General features: G+C 35.8%; 1 pseudogene; it reads right to left on the reverse strand.

The window, feature by feature from the left end:
• Positions 1 to 3,555: 3,555 nt before the first annotated feature.
• LOC120350997 lies at positions 3,556 to 4,186 on the reverse strand (annotated as a pseudogene).
• Between the last annotated feature and the right edge of the window lie 9,791 nt (positions 4,187 to 13,977).

A 13,977-nucleotide genomic window follows, 5' to 3' on the forward strand; every position in this document is an offset into this window, starting at 1 on the left:
TGATAATAATTATCATTGAACAAAAATACAAATTAAATGCTGTAATTCACCCCGAAGACTTCTGCTACTGCAAATATTGACAACAGAGTTTCAATATACGAATTTCCATGTAGCTGTTTACCCTGTTGTCAATATTTGCAGTAGCAGAAGTATTTTTGGTTATTTACATAATTTAATTGAGATTTCCGTTCAATAATATGGTCTTTGCAAACCTTAGAATGCAGCATTGTTCTTATGGAGTTCAGTTCTGCCACATTACACAGAATCCAAATAGTCTGTGAGAGCTAATCGTGTGAGAGGAAGAGTGTAGGTAGTTTTGATAGAATAAGAATAGAAACGGCAACAGTGTGCTCCTATTGTTTTATTGGAATAGCATTAACCATAAAGCATAAACTATGCTTAAACACAATAGCTTAAACTATTTATCAACCAAAAAGCATTAACCATTTAACCATAAACTATGCTTCAAACTAAGGCTTGCACGGACTGAAGTATTCTCATTTAACAAGAACTTACCATGAAAATGATTGGTAGAGAAAACAGGTTCATCAAAATTGTTTTCTCTTCCAAATTCCAATGTTTAACATAATCCTAGGATATAGGGTTGGATCAAACTTCCACATTTCTACACAATCTCATTCCCAAGATGAGTGGACTGAAAACGTGAGATGGGAAACGTTCTATATGAAAATTGAGAAGTTGTCGAAGTTGAACACAGAGTTTTCAAAGATTAAATAAAGATTGGTTAAAGCCAATCGAATTAGAGCATTTATACTGCGAGAGAGTTGTAGAATATTTTGTTGTGCAAGCACTCAAATGAGAGTATTCACACTGGCACAGAGTTGACGAAGATTACGAGTTGTGAGTAATTAAATGGGAGCTTTCACTTTGAGCTGCAATTAGTTGTGAGTGTGTGCCAAACAGGGCGGGCTGATCAAATGTTTGTCAACTCAGCCACACTTTCGAGTAAATCGTTCACACTTTACACTTTACAATCTACTTATTCACTTTACACTAATGAACTGTAAGTACTAAACCACTATCGCTGTAACAGTGAAAACATTTTTTCTAAATATCATATCGTTGAATATTTATATAATTTCAATCCAACATTGTGTTGAGTTTCTTTCTTACATTGCAGAAAATTAAGGATGCGAATGAAAGACCGAATCAATATCACTCCTTCACAGATATTCTAAACGTATCATACAATCATGAACATGAGAATCGATCATAATCAGTCAAAGTAGCCAATCATAAGATAGTCCGTCCTTCTCTCACTTCAAGTCGTCCGTGATTGGTTATCCTACTAAGCCCCGCCTGCAGCTCCACTCCTAGTAGTTTTCCAGCTCTCTGATAGATGGCGTTGGATACACTGAAGTAGTGAGTTTCAAATCTGAATTGAAGTATTTCTCACCTACAACCAATAAACTACTGAATATTTAGACTGAAGATCTCAATGTTTTTGGACAAATAAATTTGATTCATGTGCATGAAAACAGAGATAACATTCATTGGAAGCCAAGTTCTACATTAAGAGAAATGAAAATGTCAACTGAACATAATGATCTTCTGCCAAGCTCAAAACATGTTTTTACTTTCCTTGCCCTATTACCATAGATAAGGAAAGTATTGCTTTCCAAAAAAAATTAAGGTACCCCAATTTCTAAATTTCAATATGTTTCAAGGTCCTCTGAGTCCAAAGAGTCCAAAGAAGTGGTTTTTGGGTATTGATCTGTATGTGTGTGTGTGTGTGTGTGTGTGTGTGTGTGTGTGTGTTGTGTTGTGTTGTGTGTGTGTGTGTGTTGTGTGTGTGTGTGTGTGGTGTGTGTGTTGTGTGTGTGTGTGTGTGTGTGTGTGTGTGTGTGGTGTGTGTGTGTGTGTGTGGTGTGTGTGTGTGGTGTGTGTGTGTGTGTGTGTGTGTGTGTGTTGTGTGTGTGTGTGTGTGGTGTGTGTGTGTTGTGTGTGTGTGTGTGTGTGTGTGTGTGTGTGTGTGTGTTGTGTGTGTGTGTGTGTTGTGGTGTGGTGTGTGTTGTGTGTGTGTGTGTGTGTGTGTGTGTGTGTGTGTGGTGTGGTGTGTGTGTGTGTGTGTGTATGAGTGTATGTGCGTCTGTATACACGATATCTCATCTCCCAATTAACGGATTGACTTGAAATTTGGAACGTAAGGTCCTTACAATATAAGGATCCGACACGAACAATTTCGATCAAATGCGATTCAAGATGGCGGCTAAAATGGTGAAAAAGTTGTAAAAAACAGGGTTTTTCGCGATTTTCTCGAAAACGACTCCAACGATTTCGATTGAAGTTGAACCTAAAATAGTCATCAAATAAGCTCTATCACCTGCCACAAGTCCCATATCTGTAAAAATTTCAGGAGCTCCGCCCCATCTATGCGAAGTTTGATTTTAGATTCTCAATTATCAGGCTTCAGATACATTTTAAACAAAAAAATCAATGGGAAAGATTAAGCATGAGAATCTCTACAATTAATGTTCAGTAACATTTTCACCTAAAATTAAAAATAAGCTCGAAATTCGAGAAAATGTGATTATCCAATTGCAAATTGTTGGCAACTGTTGATTCTATCAAATGATTCACTATGAAGAGATAGCAGACCTCGTGTGTCTCCAGCGTTATTACCCTGTCACCAGCTGGCTCTAATCTTTGAATAGTAGACTATTAGAACACTAGCGTCAGGTGATCAATTTTCATAACGGCAAGGAAAGTTGTGTGAGTGCGCCACACCAGATTTTTCGTTTCGTGAATAGATAAATGATACATTTCTCACTCTTCCATATTCTATTACATAGCATTATTTGCCACGTTCTAGATCTATAGAGTGGTGTGAATTTGGTTCGATAGTTGATAACAAAAACAAGTATTTCAAAAATGATTTTCATGAAGATTTGTCAACCGAACGCGACTTACATGTAAGAACTCCCCAAGAACATGGAAACATGCATGAACGAGTTTTCTTAAAATTTCATGAACAAACTTCTCTCTAATAATTCATGAATGATACTGTATTGAGCCATACGCGAGAAAGATCGTATCAACGCAAACGCAAATGATATGATTTTTTTGCGTTTCTCGTTTGCAAACATGTGTTGTTCCATGCTTATTTATTTTTTTTGAACGCGCAAGTTGAGGGAACAGAATACAAGATAATGCTGTCTTGGAGAACGGTTCGCTTCGGCATTGGATCTTCACTGCTTTTCCAACGCTACTTATCTGAAGCTCCGTCTCACTGTTCCAAGAGATATGAGAGAGAGGGTCTGAAGAGAGAATGTGACAGAGATTGAAATAGAGAGAGAGTGCGAGTGGTATTCGTAAGAGGCTGGAAAACTGTTTTGGGTTTCAATTTTGCAGGAAAACTTGTCTCCTCTTCCTCATGGTTAGCGACCCTTCAATAGTGAGATCATCGGAACCGTCAGAAATGGTTGAATGGGCTTAGAATCGAGAATAATAATTGATGGGTGCATTTGACAATCGCTGACATATTTTTATTTTTATTTTTCATCCCCTCTTTTTCATTTCCTTCTCCTTTTTCTTTTTCTTTTTATCTTTTTCTTTTTCTTCTTCTTTTTCTTCTTCTCCTTCTTCTTTTTCTTCTTCTTTTCTTCTTCTTCTTCTTCTTCTTCTTCTTCTTCTTCTTCTTCTTCTTCTTCTTCGTCTTCAACTTTTCGTCGTCTTCTTCTTCTTCTTCTTCTTCTTCTTCTTCTACTTCTTCTTCTTCTTCTTCTCTTCTTCTTCTTCTTCTTCTTCTTTTCTTCTTCTTCTTCTTCTTCTTCTCCTTCTTCTCCTTCTTCTCTTCTTCTTCTTCTTCTTCTTCTTCTTCTTCTTCTTCTTCTTCTTCTTCTTCTTCTTCTTCTTCTTCTCTTCTTCTTCTTCTTCTTCTTCTTCTTCTTCTTCTTCTTCTTCTTCTTCTTCTTCTTCTTCTTCTTCTTCTTCTTCTTCTTCTTCTTCTTCTTCTTCTTCTTCTTATTATTATTATTATTATTATTATTATTCTTATTCTTCTTCTTCTTCTTCTTCTTCTTCTTCTTCTTCTTCTTCTTCTTCTTCTTCTTCTTCTTCTTCTTCTTCTTCTTCTTCTTCTTCTTCTCTTCTCTTCTTCTTCTTCTTCTTCTTCTTCTTCTTCTTCTTCTTCTTCTTCTTCTTCTTCTTCTTCTTCTTCTTCTTCTTCTATGTCTTCTTCTCTTCTTCTTTTTTTCCTCATGTTTTCATAAATCCTCTCTCACTTCAGTTGTGCTTCCATCTTATTCGAACTATTGTGATCGTGTTGTTCTTCTGCTTCATTTCCTCAATTCCCCATCTTTACACTGTCTTCTGCTTATTTCTACTATTCCTCCTTTTTCTCATTTTTACCCAACACTCTCTTTCTACCGCAACTTCATGCAAACGGATCAATTACTCATCATCTTCATTCACTCAAACGTTTCCATGTATATTTTCTTGCTTACATTTTCACTGTGTTCCTCCTTCAATTTCCTGCACCTCTTCATTCAACTTTGAAACATTCCCCTCAGCCTTCTTTTAATTATTCTTCTTATTTAACTCCTCTCTTTCCTACTCTATCTTCTCTCATATTATTTTTTTCATATCCACCTGCATTCTCCTCCATTTTATTTTTTTTCAATTGATATTTTCAACTCTTGCTTCCTAGCCAATTCTCCTATTCTCTACACATTCTCTTCTCCCATGTTTCTTTATGAACTCCGTCTCTTTATTATTACATCTTCTTGCTTGCTTTTCTCTCCCGTCTCTGCATTCCACATCGAATCTTCCTGGAATTTTTTTAAACTAACTCTATATTCTCGTTCACGATTGCTTGTCTTCTATCAAAAAATCCTTATTTTATCATCTCTTCTAACTTCAATCATCTATATATCACATCTTATCATACTTCTTTTCACCTCCTATTTTGTCTCTACTTCTTCCTTATTTTATCATCTCTTCTAACTTCAATCACCTATATATCACATCTTATCATTCCTCTTTTCACCTTCTATTTTTCTCTACTTCTTCCTTATTTTATCATCTCTTCTAACTCCAATCACCTATATATCACATCTTATCATTCCTCTTTCCACCTTCTATTTTTCTCTACTTCTTCCTTATTTTATCATCTCTTCTAACTTCAATCACCTATGTATCACATCTTATCATTCTTCTTTTCACCTTCTATTTGTCTCTACTTCTTCTTCATCACTCATTCATTTTCTTTATCCATCCTCATGTCCTATTCCTTCTCGTGATCTTCGACATGGCATCCCCTATCCTCTTCACTACCCTTCATCACCACCTGCTTCTCCAACTGTTTCACTTCCTTTTCATTCCCCTTCCCATCATCCTCTTCCTCCCACTCGTTTCCTTCTCGCATCACACACTTTTCGTCTCATTTGCATTCCCCTTCTATGCACTTCCTCACACCAGAACGTTTTTTCAATGTCTGCCGCTTTCATTGATGCAACATAACAACACAAAAACACTTCAAGACGTCAAGTTGGCCAGGCTTAATCAAATTTACATTTCAACTGGATTTTCATGTCGCTCTTTTAAAAACCGGAGACTAGACTGTCTCTGGGGAGGTAGGGGACGTTGAAAGCGTGGAAGATGACGAGGAGGAAAAGCAGGAGGAGGATGAGGAGGAGGAGGAGTGGGTGGAGGAGGAAGAGAAGGACGAGGACGAGGAGGAGGAGGAGTAGGAGTAGGAGGAGGAGGTGGAGGAGGAGGAGGAGGAGGAGGAGAAGAGTAACAAAAAGGGAAAGAAGTAGACTTGAAGACTTGTCTGTATTATTGAAATCGGAAATTGAAGAAGCATTTTCTGTATTTTATTGTAGTAATAACCCATTTCGTAGAGAAAAGAGAATTAATACCGATTCTAATATAAGTTTCGACCTAGTTTTTAATACATAACTTATGATCTACTTCTAACTATTGCAGCCATTCAACAATACTAACTAATGGCTATTCGATATGACTACCCTGATAAAAGTGAACTTACAAAATTAATGAACTATAATGGGGTCAACGTGATAATGACATAGGAGAAAGATAGAAAGATAGCGTCAGCGATTCTCTGCCTTACCAATGCCTTTTATAGAGAATAGCTGATACCGGTTTAGCTAATTTGATATTACCTGCTCGTTCTTGTTTAAAATAAATCATTCTCCATCAGGGAAATATATTTTCCAATAATTTTATAAAAAATTCTCATAATAATAAATTGAGATTGCATATACAGAGTGTTCTGACAAAAGGTGTCCATAAGTCAGGCGTGATTCCTCATATCAAAAGAAGAAAAAAAGTACTAATCAACATAGGTCCGAAAATGCTTTGTTACCAAGTTATACAGGGTGAAAGATTTCGTCTAAATTTCAGTTCCCCTGCTGAAACGAAGCTATACAAGTATTTATTGGCTGTTAATTAAAATGTACAATTTAGCGTACTCTATGTAAATTGAACTGAAAAATGGAATAAAACTTTTTCACATATCTTAAAAATTACTGCAGCAACAGGACTGGAAACGGTTTTATTCCATTTTTCAGTTCCATTTACATGAAGTACGGTAAATTGTAAATCTTAATTAACAGCCAACAAATACCTGTAGAGCTTCGTTTCACCAATGTTCAACTTGTTAACCAAGCATTTTCGGACCTATGTTAATTAGAACGTTTTTTCTCCTTCTGATGTGAGCAATCACGCCGTGACTTATGGGCACCTTTTTTTAGAACACTCTTTATACTTAAATATATATTTCCACATTATTAAAAACGACCTGGCAACGTACCAGAAATGGATAGAGCTATCTGCTTTGTCGAGTGACAGACAAGGATGGCAACAATGTTGATCAAATAGGCACTGTGGTAATAACTGTGCCTACTGGAAAGTTGTGTGTATATTTTTGGCTTCCAAATTTTCTGAAATAACTTAATTTATTCAAAGTGCGGTGATATTAAGTGCAATATTCGACTATAATTTGGTATTTTAATCATTCTAAATTAGATAATTTTAGTTCATATATATTTTTGGACAGAACTTTGAACTTTAACTTTCCTGAGTGAGAACATAACCTATTTTTTCGGACATTTCATTATTCATCAACATTTGGGAACAGAATAGTTTTGGGCTATGCCTGTTGTTCTATCCCGATCATATTCATATGATTTGTAATTGTATCAAAAAAAAAATAAATAAATAAATACCGATATCATAAAGCTGTCCTCACTATACTGAAACTTATAAAGAACGTTAATCATTTACAAATATTATTAATTTGCCAATGTTTGTCTCAATTTTCTGTCAATTTTAATGATGATGACCCGTATTCCTGGAATTGGATTTCCTAAGATTTGAAATTCGATTCCAGTAGAATGATGATCTCAGTAAATCTTCCAAAGATGATGACTGTATCCCGAAAATTTAAATAGTAGAATCACTAGTAAACTATCGCAAAACACCCAAATAAAACAAACCTCTCCCAACAATTCTCAACCTAGGACAGCGCCCCATTTATTTCTCCGATCTTGACTTTGAACTGCAGTGAAAACAAAGGCAGATAAAGCCGCCCTTGCTAAGTGAGGGACCAGGGCGCGCCCCAAAAGGGAAAGGGCACACATGTCAGTTTCCCATCACTGGAGCAGGGTCAACATGGGCCCAAAAGGGTCCAAACCCTAAATGCTCCCTCACTGATGTGTGTGAACCCCAGAGTGCATCACTACATCAATGATGCTACACGCTCGCTCAACCATTAGCAGTTTTGTGTTCCTGCTGTGGTTCTTCTCCACATCATTCTTCTCCGTTCTCTCTTCTACTACTCACTTCTACTCCACTCACTCTTTCTCTTTCTTCTTCTCTTCCTTTTCCCTTAGTTAATCTTCTCCTTATCTTTCAACTGATTCACTGATACATCAATTCGACTTATCAATATTATATCACTTATAAGTTACACCATAGAGAAACAATAGCATGAGTAGATACCCCATGGTATAGGGCGTTTATGTCGCAACTTTTACTGTTATCTCAAGCCGATAGCCCACATATTTCTTTCCCAAAAAGGTGTGTGACACTGGTAGTCTCTCATATTGTGCCGTTTATACACTCTCACCCGGCCAAAACAGTAAAAATCTACAATAATCGACAGTAATCGGCTTGAGATAACAGTAAAAGTTACGACATGAACGCCCTATACCATGGGATATCTACTCAAGCTATTGTTTCTCTATGGTTACACCTTGAACAGTTTGGCGATTTTTATTCTTTCTCTTCTTCAATCCAATCCTTCTACCCTTTCCCTTTCTTAGTTGTTATTTTTTCTTGGTTTCTTCTTCTCCCCTTATTCAATCACTTTTCACTATTTGGGCTCTTTTGCTTCACTCAATTCCTTGCTTCGTCTATCCTCTTCGTCACTTCAATCGCTTTAATAATTTTATTACTTTTTATCTCCTTGTTTTAAACTCTTCCAATCCTTTTTCTCGCCTTTCTTCTCTTCTTTCAACGTCACGTTCCTCTCTCTTTTCCAACCATTTGCCTGCTCTCACCGACATCATTTCCTATCTCATACTTTATAACGCCAATTGTTTTGAGTTATCACTACGGTTCTTTTTCCAGCTCTTCACAATTTATTCTTCTCTATCTCTCCTTCATATTATCCTTCTCTCCCTCTCTTTTTTGTTTCTCCACCACCTTCTACAGTGGTGAAGGTTCAAGTTTTCCCGGTTCATTTGATATAATGTTTATTGTTGATAATGATCAATTTCAGCACAAATATCTCAAAATATCATATCTTTCCAACACAAATATCATATCTCATCACAGTGTATTTTCGAAATTGAGATGAATATAATATTGAGTTCATTATATTTTTAGTTCATTATACTTCATTATCCTATAAACGATTTGGTAAGTGGCAACAGAGCGAAGATAGAAAATGAAGAAGTTATCTGTTGTGTCCATTACAGACAAGGAAAGCGAACCAATCTCAATCAGGTGCTGACATTAATGTTAATCTCACTTTGGGCCAAACAACTATAACAGATTCATTAATTCACACTTTACAGTATGAGTCAAACACTGCATGAAGATTTCTTAATATTTTATTGATAAATGATCTCACACCCTGAACTATTAAAATAAATGAGTGGAATAAATAAAGTAGAAATTTCAACTTGGTAATCTGTCTGATTAATATTGAGAAAAAGCTGAATTTTCCATTTCTAATCACATAAATATATCGTTCTTCTTCCACTACCATTCCTTCCCCCGCCTTTCGTTATCCTCTTCTCCCTGTTCACACATTCTCTATCCGCTTCATCTGTTCCACTCATCGATATTCACACATTCCATTTTGATCTGCACCCCACACTTCTGTGTGATGTGTGTATACGCTACTGTGACCTAATGCACATTTCAAGACACCCCTTATAACCACAACTCTCACCCCACGTCTGATTCAGTCCTATTGTTTCCCAGGAGAAATGAACCGTGTGTTCGGTTAATGTGAACTACAAAAATCCATCAATCGCTGTTAAAATTGACACTTACATACTGACTAAACTGAGATAGCTAGTTCTGAGCTTGGATCGGAGATTGTCAGTTTTTGTGGAGGAAAGTTATATTTGGATCGAGGAGTATGCGGTCACTACTGATACTGTCACAGCTATAGAATCTTGGAATAAATATTCCAAAAAATACAGGAAAATCAACAATAATCATGCAACTGTCAAACTTCTCAAGGAATAATATGTTCCCTCTATCGCTACTCTTACACAATAAAGAATTTTTAAAAAAATATTTTTTCAAAAACTGTAGGAGAACCAGCAATGGACAGCTTTGATTGATTGATTGGTTGATAGATAGATAGATAGATTGATTGATTGATTGATTGATTGATTGATTGATTGAGTACTTTATTCATGTAGATTACAATATATAATGACTTATACACTTATAAAAAAATCAAAGTCAAAATCGTTTATTTATCCTTAATAATAATAACAAAAGATAAAAACTTGGAAATTAGAAATATTATTATTTTTTTATATACAATAGCTTACAATACAGCAAAATTATAGATGAATTTACAAAATATAAATTAAGAAAATAATTATTGAGCTGTATATGATTTGAAAAAAGCTATTTGTAATAACTATAGAAAAAAAATGCAATTTGTAATAACTATAGCTTCGTGGAGAGCTTCCATGAAGTTTATTAAAGAATAGTGTTGTATTTTCTGTAACTATGATATATTTATCCATTCAACTGTAATAGAGATTTATTTATTCATTATTTTTTTACAATGAAACACAGATCGGGAGAGAAAAACTAAGAATACTTTGTACTATTTCTCTCCCAAATTCAGGAAACATTAAAAGTCCAGATGAGGACTTTAGATGAAGTTATATTAAAAAGAATAAAGTTTATAAAGAATATTGCAGTTAGATTTAGTTATCACGATTGATTATATTGTTTCATCTTTGAGTTTCATTTATGATTATTTGTTTGCAGAAGATGTAACTTTATTGTAGCCTATTATTTGAAATTTGTACCCTGTTATCATGGATGATAAAAACCAATTTGATTTGATGATGTGGAGCACGATCTAAGAATGCTTGGAGTTCGTAAGTGGAGGGGGCAGGCCGAGGATTGAGACAGATGGAGGGGCTATGTGCGGGAGGTCAAGTATACCTGTACAGCTGAGGATTTAGTAGAAGTGAATATTCATATTCTTTCAAGTGAGTAAGAATACGAATTCATCCAAACCTATAATAAGAATGTATGAAAAACTGTAATAATATACTCAAACAAGGGACTTCAGAGTTCAGAGAGTGAGAGAAACGGTGTCACTGATTCCCCAATAATATATAATGTAAGCGTGGGCAAATCAACTTTTCACAACTTTCCTCTTTCTCTGACCACGATCAGAAAAAAGTGCTGAATCGCAGCCCTAAAACGAAAACGCAAATCTTAACAATGCAGAACTGAAAGCAAAGAAACGGAGGAGAGAAAGAAGGAGAGACATTGGAAAGACGTGTGCAAGACGAAGAAGGAAACAAGTGAAACGTCACGTACCAACCGACTTGTGCAACTTTGATATTTCCACACCAAGAATTGATCCAATAACAGTATAGCAATTGTTATGTACGTCCAAGTTTTCTTTCTCATTTTCTTTCTCTCTTCTTCCTTCTCCTCCTCCATCTCCTCATCCTCATATTCCTCTTCAACCACCGCATCTTCCTATTCTTCTTTGTCACCCCCGTTTCTTCCATGCAGGGTTCCTAGAAACCCCCCATGGACCCCCCAGAAGGCGTATCTTCATTTGAAAGTTGCACGCTGTTCCACTAACTTATACTTCCCCATATTTGGCCTGATATCGCCAGAAAAATATTAGATCAGAAGTTTGTCGAATACACAAACAATGTGACAAGTTAATTTCCAGAGAGAAGCCGAGTTCTCTACTCCTTCTTCTCCTACTTTTTCGTCTACTTCTTCTTCTCCTCTTGTTCTTCCTGTTCTCCTACTTCTCCTCCTTCTCTTTCCTCTTACTCTTCTTTTCTTCTATCTTCCTTCCATTCCTTCTCACCTACTTCCTCCTTCCAGTTCATCTTCTCGTTCATATTCTTTCGCTCCTTCTCCATTCCCTCCTTCTGCAATTGTACAAAATAATAACTAATGTAATATTTATCTTTATGTCACGTCTCGATCCTTCTGTATAAATCCCTTTTCTTCTTTTTGCTTCCATTAAATTTTTCTATGTATAATTTTTTACTCAGTATCCGTTTTTCCATCTCCTTGTAACCCGTTTTCATCTCCTCTGTTTTTTCTCTCTTTCTCCATCTTGTCCTGGCTCTTCGTTTTCTTATTCTTCAAATCCTTCACATCTCTCAGGATATCTGCATCTTCCGTTTCACAACTCAATTTTTCCAAATCTTATTCCTCTTTTTCAACTTTCTCTTCTCCTCTCATTGACCATCCTCTTATAAATAATATCTGCTCCTTTCATCCCTTATTTTTTCTTCTACTTTTTTCCTGTTCTCCACCCTTTTCTTGATCCGCTCTTTCCTTCTTCTCCTTACCTCTATCTCCTTCATCTACTTTTCTACGTTTTCTCCAAATGTTTAACCAAAATTTTGCACTTTCAAAATAGTATTGGAATTTTCTTCACATCTCCTCCGTCAACCTTCACTCCATATATATACAAGAGTTATGATGGGAAGAAGGAGTTTTATTCTTGTAAAGTTTTTTTGGCAAGTTTTAGTAGAAGTTTGATTCGCTGATTTATTCGTGAAAAGTAAAGTTCTATTGTTTGATGAAAGATTCTAACCCGAGTCAGAATTCGGATTTTTCGTTCCTTTTGTGGACAGAGTGTTAAGAAAACTGTAAGTAAAATAAATAAAACAAAGGAGGATGGAATGGAAGAGTATAAGAAAAGTGTGAGTGAAGTCATGTAGGAAGTATATTATGTGGATGAAGAATCCAGATCGGGGTTTGTCAAATATATGAAAATAGAGTCATTTTTACATGATACTATTTATATCCTTCTTCTTCTCGTTCTTCTTCATTTTCTTATCTTTCCTCTTCTTTTTATCGATACTCACCTTCCCTTCACCCCCCGGACTTTTTTCCCTGCTCTTCTTCACTCTCAATTTTCTCTCTTTTCTCACTAATGATTCCCTACATTCTTTCTTCTCATTTTCCTCAGCTTCAACTCTCCTTGTACCACTTGAATCTCCTATTTTCGCAGAATTCCTCTCTCCTCTAATCTTCTCCTTATTATTGTCCTCCTTCTTTCTATCTTCTTCTTCTCCGATATGTTTCCTTATATCCTTTTACACTTCAGTTGTATCTCCTTCATCTCATTCTCACTCTATCTTCTCTTTTTTTCTAACTCTACCACGAACGGATCAATTCTTTTCCTACTCTGAAATGTGTTCCATTCACTTGTGTTCTTGGACGGTGCATTCTCCAATGTCTCCTTCTCATTCCTGTCTCCTGTGTCCTTCTAATGTTCCCATCTCCTTCTCCTCCTCTCAGTTCAATAATTATTTTCTTAGTCTATATCATGTAAATTCATCTATAATTTTGCTGTATTGTAAGCTATTGTATATAAGTGTATAAGACAGTATATATTGTAATCTACATAAATAAAGTACTCAATCAATCAATCAAATCAATCAAACCACTCCTTCTTATTATCTTCCTCCTACTCTTGTCCCCACACCCATACACCGCCCTTCTCTTGTTCATCTCTTCGTTTCTTCCTATTTTTGAACTCATTTTTTCTATTCCCGATTCTACTCTTCTATTGGAAAGTAGGCAATCGTCCTCTTAGATCTCCTCGTTTCTTCCTCTTTTCCAACTCATTCTTATTATTCCTTCCAAAGTGTAGTAGCAATTCTCCAGTAGTAAAATACTGTCACCATTCATTTCGTATAGCATCAATGCTTCCCATTTAATCAATGCTGACATTTTCATTGAATCTCATTGTAAAATATACATAGTCAATAATATAAGCATACACATATAGTGCAGCATTCATATCTCCCAGAAGCCAACAATTTTCTATTCTCCTTAGCTCGTGTCGTGCAGTGTATATTAACAATAGTCTAGCGTCCCCTCTATGAACGGAATTTAACCTTTCACTAAGCAAACGAACGAATCATCCTGTATTGATACATGAATACATCCTGTACTGATATAGGTCACAGAATGTGGAACGTACGAGATCGGTATTGGCGATAAATTTGTATTTATTTGTGAGGGGATTTCATGTTATGTAACTACCTGTACTGTACCAACTACCTGCAAATACAGTCGAACCTCTCTATAACGAACCTCCACTTAACGAAATCCTCTACACAACGAATTTTTACCTGGTCCCATGACATTTTAAAGTTTTTGCTGCTTATTTACCTCTATTTAACGAATTTCGAACCTCTCAACAACAAAGTTTTCTCTTGACTTCAACATACA

This window comes from Nilaparvata lugens, chromosome 4 (genome assembly GCF_014356525.2).
Source record: "Nilaparvata lugens isolate BPH chromosome 4, ASM1435652v1, whole genome shotgun sequence".
NCBI classification, from domain to species: domain Eukaryota; kingdom Metazoa; phylum Arthropoda; class Insecta; order Hemiptera; family Delphacidae; genus Nilaparvata; species Nilaparvata lugens.